Raw genomic sequence first — 14,513 nt, 5'->3', positions numbered from 1 at the left:
TAATGAATCAGGTTCCCAAAGGCGCACATCATGTTGGATATTATCCTTTAAAGACCCTATGAACACATCAATCCTATGCTCCTCTGGAATATCTTTTACCCTTATGTTCAATTTTTGGAACTCCTCAATGTGCTCCATTATTGAACCCTTTTGTTTGAGACTTATCAATTGGCTAAAAAAAGTGTTGCTTTTTGTATCCTCATAATGTGCTATCAATTCTTCCGTAAAAATTGCCCAAGTGATAAATTGTTTACGAGAACAAAGCCATTGATACCATACAAACTGATTTGGTTCCAAATATAAAGTTGCCATACGTACCTTTTGTGTGTTTTGCACATTATTGAGATCGAAGAATTGCTCCATCTGTAATATCCATGTGGCGGGATCCTTGCCATCAAACTTCCTCATATCGATTTTTGGAATATGGTGGGTCTTCGATCCAACATTAGAGTCTATGGAATCATGATTAACATTTCTTTTGTTCACATCATGAGTTTCCTTTACAACCTTTTCACCATTAGTAAGTATTTCTTGTAGGAAATTTGTCAAATCTGTCTTCAAATCTGCCATGTCTGTCTTCAAATCTGTCTTCAGATCATCCATCTTAGCTTCCATGCCCTTTATCTTAGATTCCACGCCATTTATCTTAGATTCCACTCCATTTATCTTAGCATCTGTTAGCTTTTGTGAGCGTGACATTTGTTGCACTTGTTCTTGTAATTTTGATATATCATGTAGCATTTCTTCCTCTTCTTCATGAGTCATGCTAGAGCTTTCAGGTTCCTTACTAGGTGTTTGCATTTTCTTTCCTCGGGGCATCAGTTACCGATAATAATGCTTTACTATGCCCTTTGAATTCCTTCAAACCAAGCTTATGCAAAAATTAAAAAAAAAACTACACACCTTTTTTTACTTTGTAGAAGCCTGATATTGAATCTGATGTATCTCTGTAATTTCGAATCATCTAGTTCTGAAATTGTGATCTATAGTAGCCTTGTATGTCCTCTTTCCAATGCCACTAGTCTGATCCAAATTGGATTCTCCAAGAAAGAGTTATGCACAATCTCCCGCAGTGACCTGATTATAGACTATTTCAGTAGAGCGAACTTGTATGAAGTGCCACGTGTCACTGTTTCAACCTTTGACTCTGAAAAATATATAAAAGAAAACTACAGTCCGTCCTCTTTCTGTACCTTCTTACAAAATTTCAATCTGATGCTCAGAAAGAAAGTTATGACGATTTTCCCCAGGTCACTTGTTTTGAGTGTAATTCAGGAGTCTGCAAAAAGACCAACTTCCTTAGATCATATCTCCGAAAATATCACGTGAAAAGTTCTGAAATTCGGACCCAAGGTTCAATGCGATTTCTTCTCAAATGGGTTTTTTTTACGACTTCTGAAACGTCACAGAAAAAAAGTTATAGCGAAAATGCCACGATGACCTGTTTGGAGCAGCGAAACCCTAGAATCCAAAGCTCTGATACCAAATGTTATGAAACCAGCTCAGAAAAAGATAGAAAAGAGAGATCCACGCCTTAGAATTCAGCCTCTTCGAGGGGGCAACCTCCTTTACATTACATAAATGAACAATTCTTGGATGATACAAATGACAAAACCTCCTTTATATATATAGGAGTCTAAGGAGTCACAATATAATCCAGCCGACCTAACAATAATAATATAAAGCCACAAAAATAACAATAGAGGGATTCTATGGGACACAGAAATAACAATATGGGGGTAATAGGGGCACAACAATATAAATAAGGGGTATAACTACAATAGTAATGGGGTAATCACTAGTATTATAGGGACCCAACAGCATTTCTTGCACTTCTTCCCTTGTTTCTTCTTGAATGCATATAGCCATTAATTCCTCGAAACCAGGAATTACATTATAGTTCAAAAGAGTAGTCCTGAACACATACCATTCAAATGGCAATCCTCCAAGAGTTGTGAGTGCCATTTCTCTGTCAGTAATAGTTTCCCCAATAGATAGGAGATCGTTCTTGATCTCGGTGATTCTTAAGAAGTATGCTTGCATACTTTCATCTTTACCCTTCTTGATTTCTCTCAGCTTATTTCTAAGAAACAAAACTTGATTTGCATCATTAACTTTAAATAAACTCACCAGTCTATCGTAGATTTCCTTGGAGGTGTCCAGTTTAGAGATGTAGGCCACCAAGTGCTTGTCGATAGAGTCCCGGATGATCTTGTATTGTTTTAACTTCTCCATTTTTTCATTTGTTCCAGGCAGCAACGGATACATTTGATGGAGGCTCAACAATATTGCCTCTCACATGATCCAACAGTCCTTGATTCTCAAGGGTTAGATCGATAGACATCTTCCATCCGTGATAGTCAGCTTTCTCACGGAGCTTGTCTTCAGCAGGAAAGAGTGTTAAGGACCCCATAGTTCTTTTAGGATAGCCTTGCCAATATTCTCTTCGATGATTGCTCTTGCTCTTGCTCGGGCTTTGTCTTTACCTCAGCTCTGATACCATGTTAAGTTATGGTATGTTTTATGCTTATAACAGTTTACTTCTTTTCCTTATTATATTCCAAAGATTAGCAATCACACGTACATAAAGTAAAGTGCATATAGAACATTAAACGATCGACAGAAAACAAGCCAAGACAAGAGACACAAGATGTGGTGGCTAGCCAAGGACAAACCCCACAATGTGTGGGGAAACCCTTTGATCAAATCTTCTTTTATCTTCAATAATTCAACAGAGAGAAATAGTACAATAAATCTGATTCATATCAGTAGTAGCAAACCCTAGATCAACAGCATCAGCATTAGCGGCTTCATTATCAAACTAGGGCAGACGATATCTTGCAAACCGTTCGTCGGATTGACTTCATTCCACCACCAAAAGTTGCGGCTTTCAGAGGAGGTTCAGGTGAACCTACATCGCAGTTCCAAAGAGGTTATCTTCTAGGCCACGTAGGTCAATCTTTACTTCTGCAATTGCAGCTTCAGTTTCAACAGTTTCCGGCTTCAAACTAGGGCAGTCGATATCTTGCAAACCGTTCATCGGATTGACTTCATTCCACCACCAAAAGTTGCGGCTTTCAGAGGAGGTTCAGATGAACCTACAACGTAGTTCCAAAGAGGAGATCTTCTAGGCCACGCAAGTCAATCTTTACTTCTGCAGTTGCAGCTTCAAATTCAGCAGTTTCTGGCTTCACATGTGTAAGAGAGAGACCCATTTTAGCGCAGTAGAGAAGAGACTCATTTCTGCGCAGTAGAGAAGAGACTCATTTCTGCGCAGTAGAGAGAGAGAGAGATGTGATGAGATGAGTGAGTCCAAATGAGGAAAAGTCCTCTTATATTTATACACAACGTTGGTGGGTGAATAGATGCGACTGTTGGGCTTCTGAGCCTACATGAGTTGTAGGTCGGCTTGATAATAATTCCATAATCAAAATAAATTCATATCTCCATGAATACTTATCGGAATCGGATGATATTTATATCAATCCTACACCTCTCGACGAGAGGAATCTAATAAAAATATTATCAGCCATGAATAAGATGACCCACATGAAGTTTTTCCCTGGTTGCCAATTTTAACACACATCCAACAATAATCTGTCAGCTTCTCTTAAGCACTTCCGCCCATCTCTGGAAGACTCTGCTTGAGTGGATGCTTCCACTCCTGGAACCTCTGCATGTGGCTGCTTCGCATCAGTCTGAGGCTCCTCCTCCTTAGGAACCAAAAGTTCCTCCACAGCTTCTAGTTGGAGCTCCCTCTCAAGGGAAACTCGCATGGCCTTCTGCTCATCAAACTTTAGATCTCTTCATACCACTATCCTCCTACTGGTAGGCAAGTACATTCGATAGTTATAAGGTGTATCAGTGTACCCCACAAGGATCCCCAACTCTACTGTCAACTCAAGTTTCTTTCCGGCATTCTTGGTCACATGGAAAAATATCGATGAGCCAAAGATCCTGAAGCGACTCACATCTGGTCTCTTCTTGGAGAAAGCTTCTTTTGGTGTCTTCATCCCAAGTATACAATGCAGGCTTCTATTCTGCAAATAGATCGTTATGTTGCATGCCTCAACCCACAAATGAAGTGGTAGGCCTTGGTCATGCAACATCGCCCAAGCTGCCCCCATAATAGTTCTGTTCTTCCTCTCGGCCACCCCATTCTGCTGTGGGTTATGAGGTGTCGTCAATTCTTATTTAATTCCTTCTGCTGCACAGAAGTCCTTAAACTCTTGAGAGACATACTCTCCACCATTGTCGCTTCTCAAGGCCTTGATCTTCTTCCCTGATTCTTTCTCAACCAAAGCTTTGAACTCACAAAACTTTGAGAAGGTTTGATCCTTCTTTTGCATGAAATAAATCTAGCATTTACGAGAAAAATCATCAATGAAAATCACATAATAACTTTGCTTCGCGGTGGATGGTTTCGAGAATGGTCCATACACATCAGTATGAACTCACTCTAAGATCGCCTCAGCTCGACTATCTCAATCATGAAAGGAAGACTTGGCATACTTTCCGAAGGTACAACCTTTGCATGTGTCCACTTTCTCAAGTTTACCTTTGGGAAGTCCGATAGAGATTTGTTGCATTATCTTCAAGGCCCCATGATGCAAGTGGCCCAATCGTCTATGCCATAACTCGCCAATGTCTTGGCTTTGCACCAATTATGCTTTCGAACTCAATGCAGCACAGTCATCTACCTCTAGTTTATAGAGATTCTTCACTTGAATCCCAATCCTCTTGGTCTGACTCATGGCTATGTGTCTCAAGAACGCCTTTCCTTTACTGAAGATAATATCATAGCCTTTGTCTTCCAACATCGTGACCGATACCAAGTTCTTCATCAGTCCAGGCACATACTTCACATCTGTCAAGGTGAGAGGAGCTCCATGCTCCCTCTGAAAAGTAACTGTGCCCACTCCTAAAACACTATACTTCCCGTCGTCACCCATCTCCATGCGCATCTTGAGGTCTTTCTCCTCCAAAGTACTGAACAAACTCTTATCTCCAGTCATGTGGATTGAGGCTCCACTATCAAGGTACCAAACACAACCCACCATCGATGACACCATACATGCGATAAGGGTAAAATCCAATTCGAACTGAGAGGCTAATGCCTCACCTTCTGATCCTCTCGAGAATCCCTTCTTGCATTTCTTCAATGGGAAATTAGTTGCATAATGGCCCACCTCATGACAATTAAAGCATATCACTTGAGATTTGTCAATCTTCTTCCCTCCATGAGAAGAATTTGATTTGGAATGGGAAGCCTTCCCTTTCCCTTTCCTTGCCTTACTTGCTAAGGCTAGATTTTCTTCATCATCATGCTTAGATGAAGAACTATCTCTGGTGCTCCTCTTGATCTCCTCCTGCATCAGATCCGATCACAATCGTTCCCAATCCGGAAGTTTCTCTCTTCCATTCACAGAGTCCTGGTAGCTATGTCAGCTCTTAGGAAGAACGAGGAGAGCAAGACTCACCATATCATCGTTGGCTATAGTTATTCCTACACTACCAAGCTCATCTTTGTAGGTGGTGAGCTTGTTCAGATATGTAGAAATAGTATTGCCCTTTTCCATCTTGATTTTCCAAAGCTTATCCTTGAGCGCCAGTTTCCTTTGGTCGCTGTTGTTCTGATAGAGATCCTTCAATGTCTTCCACATTGAAAACGAAGTCTCCTTCCCATGGAGACTCGAGACAATATGGTCTCGAACTCCCTCTAGAAGAATCTGCCTCGCCTTCACCACACACTTCTTCCATTCAGCCAATTCTTGTGCATTAGTTGCAGCTGGCTTGGGGATTTCTTGATTAATGAAATCCTTCAAACCATTTTCTTCTAATACTGCTTCCATGCGATCCTTCCATGCTATGTAATTCGAGCTGCCATCCAGTGCATACTTGAGTCTCAAGCCATTGAACGCCATTGGTGAACTTAGAGGTATGATAAGAATTCGATTTTTACTCCTCCAAGCAAGAACTTCAAAACTTCGAATTTCTCTTCTTCAGTATACTGTTCACTGCTTCGATCACCTTTGCTTTGATACCATGTAGAAATTTTCACTGTAGATCAACCTAATAATGCAATATACTAAAGCAAAATACTTAATCTACTTCTACAATCAAACTTGCGGAAGCTTAATCGATTTGAGCAAGATCAAGCAGAACACATATAACAGAGAAGAAGAATCAATACACATGAAACATAGAAGAATACTTTGGGGAAAGCCTCAGTTAAAAAACCCCGCTATCTGTATTATCATACAAGTGGAAATATCTTAGGATTACACACAACTTTAGCTCTCACAACTATCCAGCTCTCAGTACAATCCCTCACTGCTGCTCATAGACATAGTAGACAACTCATATGCCTTTCCTCTGCCCTCCAGGCCTCCTATTTCCTTGCGCAGTTTTCCCTAGCTGTTCATGTTGTAACCTTGTGTGACACTGATCTCACACACTGCTCCAACACACTATAAAATTGTGCAAATCTCAAGGAATGAATTCCTTCTGCATGCAAGAGATTTTCTTATAGGAAAATTCTTGCAGCTGATAGTACACTGTCTCTACCTTTAATCTCAACTGGGTCATTGTTTGAATTGACATGCACGAGTTATTTATGAGAGAAAATTCAGTTATCTGGAGTACACTAGTTTCATGCATGCATGCATGAACTGATTGAACTCACAATTAGTTCCTCAAACTCTTTGGAACTAATTTAACTGGACTTAACTCAGTTAAATGAGCTAACTAATTACAACTCAAATACAACTCATCCTTATCTCCTTAATTAAGGGATAATCTCCTCAATCAAAGGAATAACTGTTGCATGACTTCACAAAGACTTCTAGCTTGAATTTCTCCAACTAATTAACTCAAGATGAATTAATTAATTATTTTCCAAGCAACTGGTGAGACTAAATTCGAATTTTAATTCTCAATTTTAATTCAAGGACAAATTAAAATTGGAATATTCTTGTTGCCACATTTCAACATAATCAAGTTTGAATTGTTTAGGGAAATGTTAGGAATACTTGTGAACCCCTTTCTCCATTAAGGGGGAGTGTTGAAGATAATGGAGAATATGTAAATCTGGAGAGATTTGGTTCACTAGAGCCTTAGATTAGGAATTAGTTCCTACTTCTTAGGCAGCTGTTCTAACTTCCTTAGATGTGTGAACAATATATATATTTTTGATTGTAAGATGATTTGACGTAGAGCATTTTGCTAAAGGCAGTCTCCAGGTGGAGCTCCTCACCTGTGAGCTATCCAATTCATCAATAAAGTTGATTTTTCAGCTTGTTTAACAATTTTAACCTGTTTAAAATTGTATCTATTACAACGCTTTGGCACGGAACACTAGAGGCTGACATATGGTCTCTGGCTCTATAGCATTGGTGTTGGTGGCGGGCCTACGTCAGTCTAAAAAAATGAAAACCAGAAAAATTACACAATACAACAACACTTTCGCTAAATATTATTATTATTATCTAATTTTAAGGTCACAACCAAGCCAAACACCACATTGGTGTATAAGACCCCCTTGTTTGTGGGACAAGGGACTCACCTCCACACAGTGATTTGACTACTAAATCTACGAAAGCATACATACTCTACCCTTCTAGTTTTAAACATGTAACCTTCTAAGAAAAAACACATGCCCTTAATCATTACTTAACACTGACATAAAAATATAATTTAAATAAAAAAATTAAAATCTAATTTTAAAAAAATTTAACTTCAATTGAAAAAAAAAAGAATTATTAGAATATGTCCGTATTCTACTCAATATACAATTTGATAATCTAATAATCCACCATTGACAACACGTAATATATTTATTTGTTCACCGCTGTAAAGTAGTTGGTCTTATTTTTCCAGGCAATAGTTATATATTTAATTAAAGGGTCTATATGTCTAGATAATCTTCGGCAAAATCACATAATCAATCTTTTGTCGACGCGTTTCGAACCAACCAGTGTGGTTCATCGTCAGGACAAGTTGAAGAACCAATCCGGCTAAGCTGAATAAATAGAGAGTGCAGAGACTCCAACAACTATATTGCCAACTGCTAAATTTGACCTAAGGATCCTAGTCAAACCCCTAACAATACTATAAATAGCTACAACAGGTAAACTTGTTAATTTATATCTAAAATTAGAATCGATTTGATATTTTTAGTATATAATATAATATCATATTAACTATAATGGTCATATGTCTATAATTATTATTATTTAAATATTATGTCATTCTTAAATTTAGTTATATTAGGTAATTTATTCTTTAAGATATACTATTCTACATTATATAATGGTCCAATCTAATAAAATAAGTTTATTAATAAATCTATATTTACTAAAATTCTTAATTCAATATTAAAAAACAAACAAATAAAATCCCTATTACCATTCTTAGACTAATATATATGAACATTATTAATTATAAAAATTAGTTATATATTTCAATTTAATACATATTAAATAATATACACAAAAACTATATTGAATTTATATTATATAAAACAAATAAATAAATTAATTTTATATAAATAAATTATATTATTATAATATAGCAAACATATTAAATCTGCCATATATTTATATTTAATATATATTAAACAGATTAATATACAAATAAATTAATATTGAATTTATATTCTATGTAACAAAAATATATTAAATTAATATAAAATAAATTTATATTATTATAATTTAACAAATATATTAACTTTATATAAAATATATTAAACTTATATTATATATAACAAATAAATTTTAATCTATATTAAATAGATTAATATACAAATAAATTTATATTATATATACCAAATAAATTAATATTGAATTTATATTCTATATAACAAAATTATATTAAATTAATATAAAATAAATTTATACTATTATAATTTAACAATATATTAATATAATAAACTTATATATAACAAATAAATTTAAATTCAACTTAATGATTTATATTCACTCTACATTCAAAGGACAAACCTGCCAAAAGAGAAATTAAAGGAGGAGGAAGACAGAAACCCTAAGACCTAACCCAAAGAGGAATGAGGAGGCTAGGAAGACAGGGCTGGGACCCAGCAACGGCTAATCTTCCAACCATCATCCCTATTAAGATTGTTCGGCCTTTTCTCAATCTCCAGGGCCTCTCTAAATTTGCGATGGTGAAACTGCGGAATTTTGGCAATGACTTGAGCATCCTCTATGCATATATGATGCATAGTCTTCCCCGCATGCTCAGCCAGGGCCGAGGACTTGGTCCTACCATGTCTTAAGTCAGCCGAATGCTCGCTGATCCGCTGATTGATAGACCGACCAGTTTCACCAATATAAGGGGTCCCACAGGAACAGGGAATGACATAGACACCCTTCATGCTCTTAGGGTCAACCGGGTCTTTTACAGACCTGAGGGAGCCACGGATAGTATTGAGAGGTCTAAAAGTTGCGGATACATCATACTTCCTTAGAATCCTCGCAATCCTGTCCGTGGTCCCTTGGATGTAAGGAAGGTTCACACCCAGGACATGATCTTTAGGAACCCTTCGGGTTGAAGGCTCCTTCTTGGCCTTGAGGAAGGCTTTTTGACCGAGGGTCTATATGTTGTTTAGTGCTATAAAGTTGACACGACTTTGCAATCTAATACTCGACCAGGTAGCACACGTAGATCAACTCATAACGTCTACATTGCAATGAACATACTTTATTATTCTATTAATTCAAAATTGAGTAAACACCAACACGTGTCTAAGGTGGCTGGCCAATTTTGACGTAGAAAAGAAAAACGTCAAAGTCTACCAAGCTCGTAAAGATGGAATGTAAAGATATGTACATGTTTTTGAATCATGTGGATATGGGTGGATACCCACGAATTCCATTCACTTAGAATCATTCGACATCTGGGTAGTTCTACTAGGTCTTTAACTTTAGATGTGTTTTTTGAGCATTCCCCTTGTATTTTTGGTAGTTAACATAAACTATAAAAAATCTTTGATTGGTTGGTATGCCAAACACTTAAATCATAGTTTAATCTATGTAATGGTTCAATAAATGTCCTAAATAGATTTTTTATGCAAAACTTGCAACTAAATTTTATAAATTGGTAATGATATGTACATGTTTTTGATCCACGTGGATATTGGTGGACACCCACGAATTCCATTGACTTAGAATCATTCCACATCTTGGTAGTTCTACCATGGGTTTTTAGGTCTTTAACTTTGGATGTGGTTTTTGAGCATTCCCCTTGTATTTTTGGTAGTTAACATAACCCACAAAATCTTTGATTAATTGGTACGTCAAACACATAAATCATATCTTAATCTTTGTAATGGTTCAATAAATGTCCTAAATAGTTTTTAATGCAAAAGTTGCAATCTCGAGAAGTTGACATATCAATTGGCCTCAAGGTTTTATATCTTTAGAGATTTTACCTCGTAGGGCTCCATACTATAGGTCAAAAAATAAATATTGGTCTTTTGTGATGTCTTCTTGTAAATGAGTGTAGTCAACACATCTCTCTTTAAAGATAAGCTACCATTATTCTAACTAGTTTGTATTACTTTTCATTTTACAATCTTTTTCTATTTCATTCATTATTAGAATTCAAGTTTCATTGTATTTGCCTTGTTTGTAAAATGTCTTTGTATTTTCATTATTAGTTCTTCCTTCATTTCATTCTCCACATAATACCAAGTCAGTTAAAGAAATATGGTGTTTCTCCATCATTTCATTGATGAGGTTAGGGCATAAGGAATTGGACCTTGAACTAACTGATCTTGAAGAAGATCACTCTCATTAGCACAAATAGTTTTCCCTGAAAAATAAAAATAGAGATGGTGGAGTAGGAAGTCCTATCATTTTTTTACTATTGAGGAATCCCTGACAAAACATAGGAATGATATGATGTATAATTTCACCTAGATCTTCCAACCACTACCCATGGTGGAAAATGTATCGTGCATGATTTAAGGTACAAGTTAACTTTGGAATTTCCTTAATTGAGTTCCATACAGACATAGATGCTTTGGAGAAATGGTTAAATCTATTAGAGGTTTATTACTTTGTTCAAAAATAAATTGACGATGAAAATATTACATGCACACTCCTTAAGTTCCTTCCCAATGTCAAATATTAGTGGGACACTTAATGGGAGAAACAAGCTAGATATAAGTCTATGAAATTTAGGACAAAACTCACTTGGGTGACTTTTGTTGATGCCCTCAAGAAGAATTTCTATCGATTGGAAACTACGATGATCAATACATGGGACAAACAACTTTGCACCAGGAAAGAAATCAAATAGTGTTGAAGTATGCCAATATCTTCCATACCTTGTGCTCAAAGTTAGGTATCGAATAATATGAGTGGAACTTAGTTTTGAAGTACTTTAGTGGCCTACATAGGTACATCTAAACAAGATGAATTTTTTGGTCATCTCCTTACTAGGAGCGACTTATCAATATATTGTTAAAATTGAGAAAAAAATTAAGCAAAGAATAAATGGAAGTTAGGGTCTACAAACTTTCCATAGAAAAGCATGGCAAAGGCTACCCTAATTAAGAAAACAAAAGGTAGAGCACAAATATCCAACCTTAGGACAACCAATCCAAGTTGCAAGCAAAAAAGGGTAATGGGATGTCAAATAAGGACACTAGAAAGTGGCATGAATTCCCCAACATCCCTTGGCACATCATTGATGAGTGTTGCTCAAAGTAGTGATTGTTGCATGCACTAACATCATTAGAGTTCGATTCTCACTAAGACTTTGATCCAAAGACAAATAATGAAAAGTAGATCATTTACATAGAACATAGTGTTACAATCATTGTGACAAAGATCTAATTAGAAGAGCTAGAGGAGACTAAGGAAGGCGTATACCTATTCAACTCATAGATGTGGGTAAAGGGGACTCTGCTACATTTAATTTTTTATAATGATAACTAGAAGAAACCAATTTCATTAGTGGTCATCAAAAGGTTGGAATTTTCAACAAAAACACACCCATGACCATACAACATCGATTTGTGGGGTTAGGGACATGGCATTTGCATCAATTAAGGTCACCTATCATACAACATCAAGCCCTTCAAAGATGAGGTACCATGTGATGTTGCCCCACTTAAAGTTTGTAATTTTATTTAACGACAAACCTGTATGTGCAAGTATCATGTTGTTTATGAGTCTAGGCCCCTTAATGCAATTGTTATTTTGGGAGGTCAACTCTAATGGATAATAGAGGTAGTTTCAACTATTGTGGCCACTTTGATCTTAGCAAAGAAGTCTATGAAATTCATCTCTCAGACCATGAGATTTGTCCCATCATGATTTAGTGAGAAGGTGAAAGGAATATCACTACAACCACCATAGAATTTATGTGGGGTCTATCTACATAATGGAAGCAAGTGGACAAGGTAGTGGAATAATACATAGATATCTTTGCTTCACCTAAAGGGGTGCCTCTACACTACTAGATCCAAGATTCAATTGATTTCATGCTTGGTGCTCCTTTACCTAATGGCCCAATATAATGACACTTTCTTCTAAAGAATAATGAAATCAAATGCCAAACTCGAGAGATCATATAAAAGGGTCACATGGACCAAGCTCCTTACCTTGTGGGAACCTAGTTGTGTTGGTTCAACATAAGGAAGTGACATGGTGATTCTATATTGATTACTAAGTTTTAAAAAGAATTAAATTCAAGAACTAATATCCAAGAATCCAATTGTGGTGCTAACCACAATGCTCAACTCTTGCAAACATGAGACCACCAAGTGGCATGAATTATGTGATAATAACCCTCACTTCATTGTTACCTATTAAACTAACTAGATGAAGTTAAAACAATGCTAGTTTTCATCTCTAAGTTGAACTTTTATGCCATCTCGTTCATCTTCATGTTTATTCAAGCGAGCATGAGAGGCCAATTTAAGACACATTACAATTGGGTGGTAGGGAAGTTTAGTGTGGAGAATATATTTGAAATGATATAAAAGTACTTATGCTAACAAAAGCTCCAATGTGACATTATATGTATATCAAATTATGCATTCCTTATGCCATTTCCAAATCTACCATCAAGAAGCGGGCATTGTACACTCCTCTACCTACTCTACATGCATCATAGGAGTCCATTTTCATGGAATACGTGTTAGACCTACCTTAAACCAAGCATGGAAATGATTGTATATTTATGGATCTTGATTGGTTCTTTGAGATGGCCATTTTCACACGCTAGAATAAGAGCTTATTAGTGGCCTCTATCAAGTGTCAATAGGGATCAAATTTCTCAAGGTGCAAACCTCATTTAGAGTGCAAAAACTTGAGGAATGGTTTGCACCTCAAGAAATTTCATCACTCTTGGTGCTTGATAGATTCAAGGTTAAGATGGATCTATCATGGTTTCAATCATGAGTAATCACACCATATTAATTTATGATCAACATTATGTACATGCATATGTCCAATATTAGTATAATCCTTTGAAATTTACTCACTTTCCCCAATTGGCTAAAAGTATCAAGTGTTAGATAAGACATGACTCAGTAAAAGATTCAGCTTGGTCAACATTGGAGGTTTTGGGCCCATGGGTTTTTTGGTTGCCCATGGTTTTGTGCTTGTGGATTACATGTAATGAAGTCTTTGCAAGGCTTGGGAAGACTTCATTGTAATGTAGGCCAAGGAGGTGAGTGGTGGAAGCTCACTTGGCTGGGATTTGGCCAAGGGATCTAATGGAATTCTATTAGTTGGGTTTCCCCCCAAAGTTGGGGGTTTCCCAAGGTAAAAATTGTGTGTATTATGTTGTTGGTGTAATGTTTCTCTCGGTAAATATTTATTTCTATTAGGTAATTTTTTAACAGCTGGTATCAAAGTTGAAGGTGAATATGCAAGAGCCATGTGTTGGCTTCAGGGGGAAACCTCTATTTCCAAGGGTTTATTTGTCTTGGTAAGTGAAAGAGGCACAAAAGTATGGCAAATGGATTTTTGGATCTGATAGTTAACTCAAATTTGATGGGGACTAGGAACATGGGAGACAAAGGCCAAAAGGCATGAAATTGTAGCGTGAATGATGCCCTTGGTCAACCTTGTCATTGATGCAGATGAAATGCATGTTTGAACAAAATTCCCTAATGAAATGATGATTTCATTGGTGAGATGCAACCATAGAATTCATCTATAGAGAGGAGAGAATGAGGCTAGAGGCGTGTCAAGGTGACAAGATGGAAACATAAATGCCAAAGCAATAACAAAACAAAGGGAAAAAATATTATGATGGAGTTGAAAATTGTATTACATGTAAATGGACATATTGTTATAAGACCTAGTAAGTCATGCATACCCTTGAGAAATTGTCGGTAAAGTACGATGTTAGACTTAGGTGATAGGGAGGCATGCAAATACCCTGGGTATACACTTTGAGGGGCATAAGGGCTAGAATGAGCAGTCCTAACTCACTTGGTTGGATTGGATATATTTGGTCAAGGGAAACCCCAATTCAAG

The sequence above is a fragment of the Pinus tabuliformis genome, chromosome 7 (genome assembly GCF_031772625.1).
Source record: "Pinus tabuliformis cultivar Carrire ecotype Pingquan chromosome 7, CPIR1, whole genome shotgun sequence".
Lineage (NCBI taxonomy): Eukaryota > Viridiplantae > Streptophyta > Pinopsida > Pinales > Pinaceae > Pinus > Pinus tabuliformis.
The sequence above is the reverse complement of the archived record's forward strand: the minus strand, read 5'-3'. Positions refer to the sequence as shown.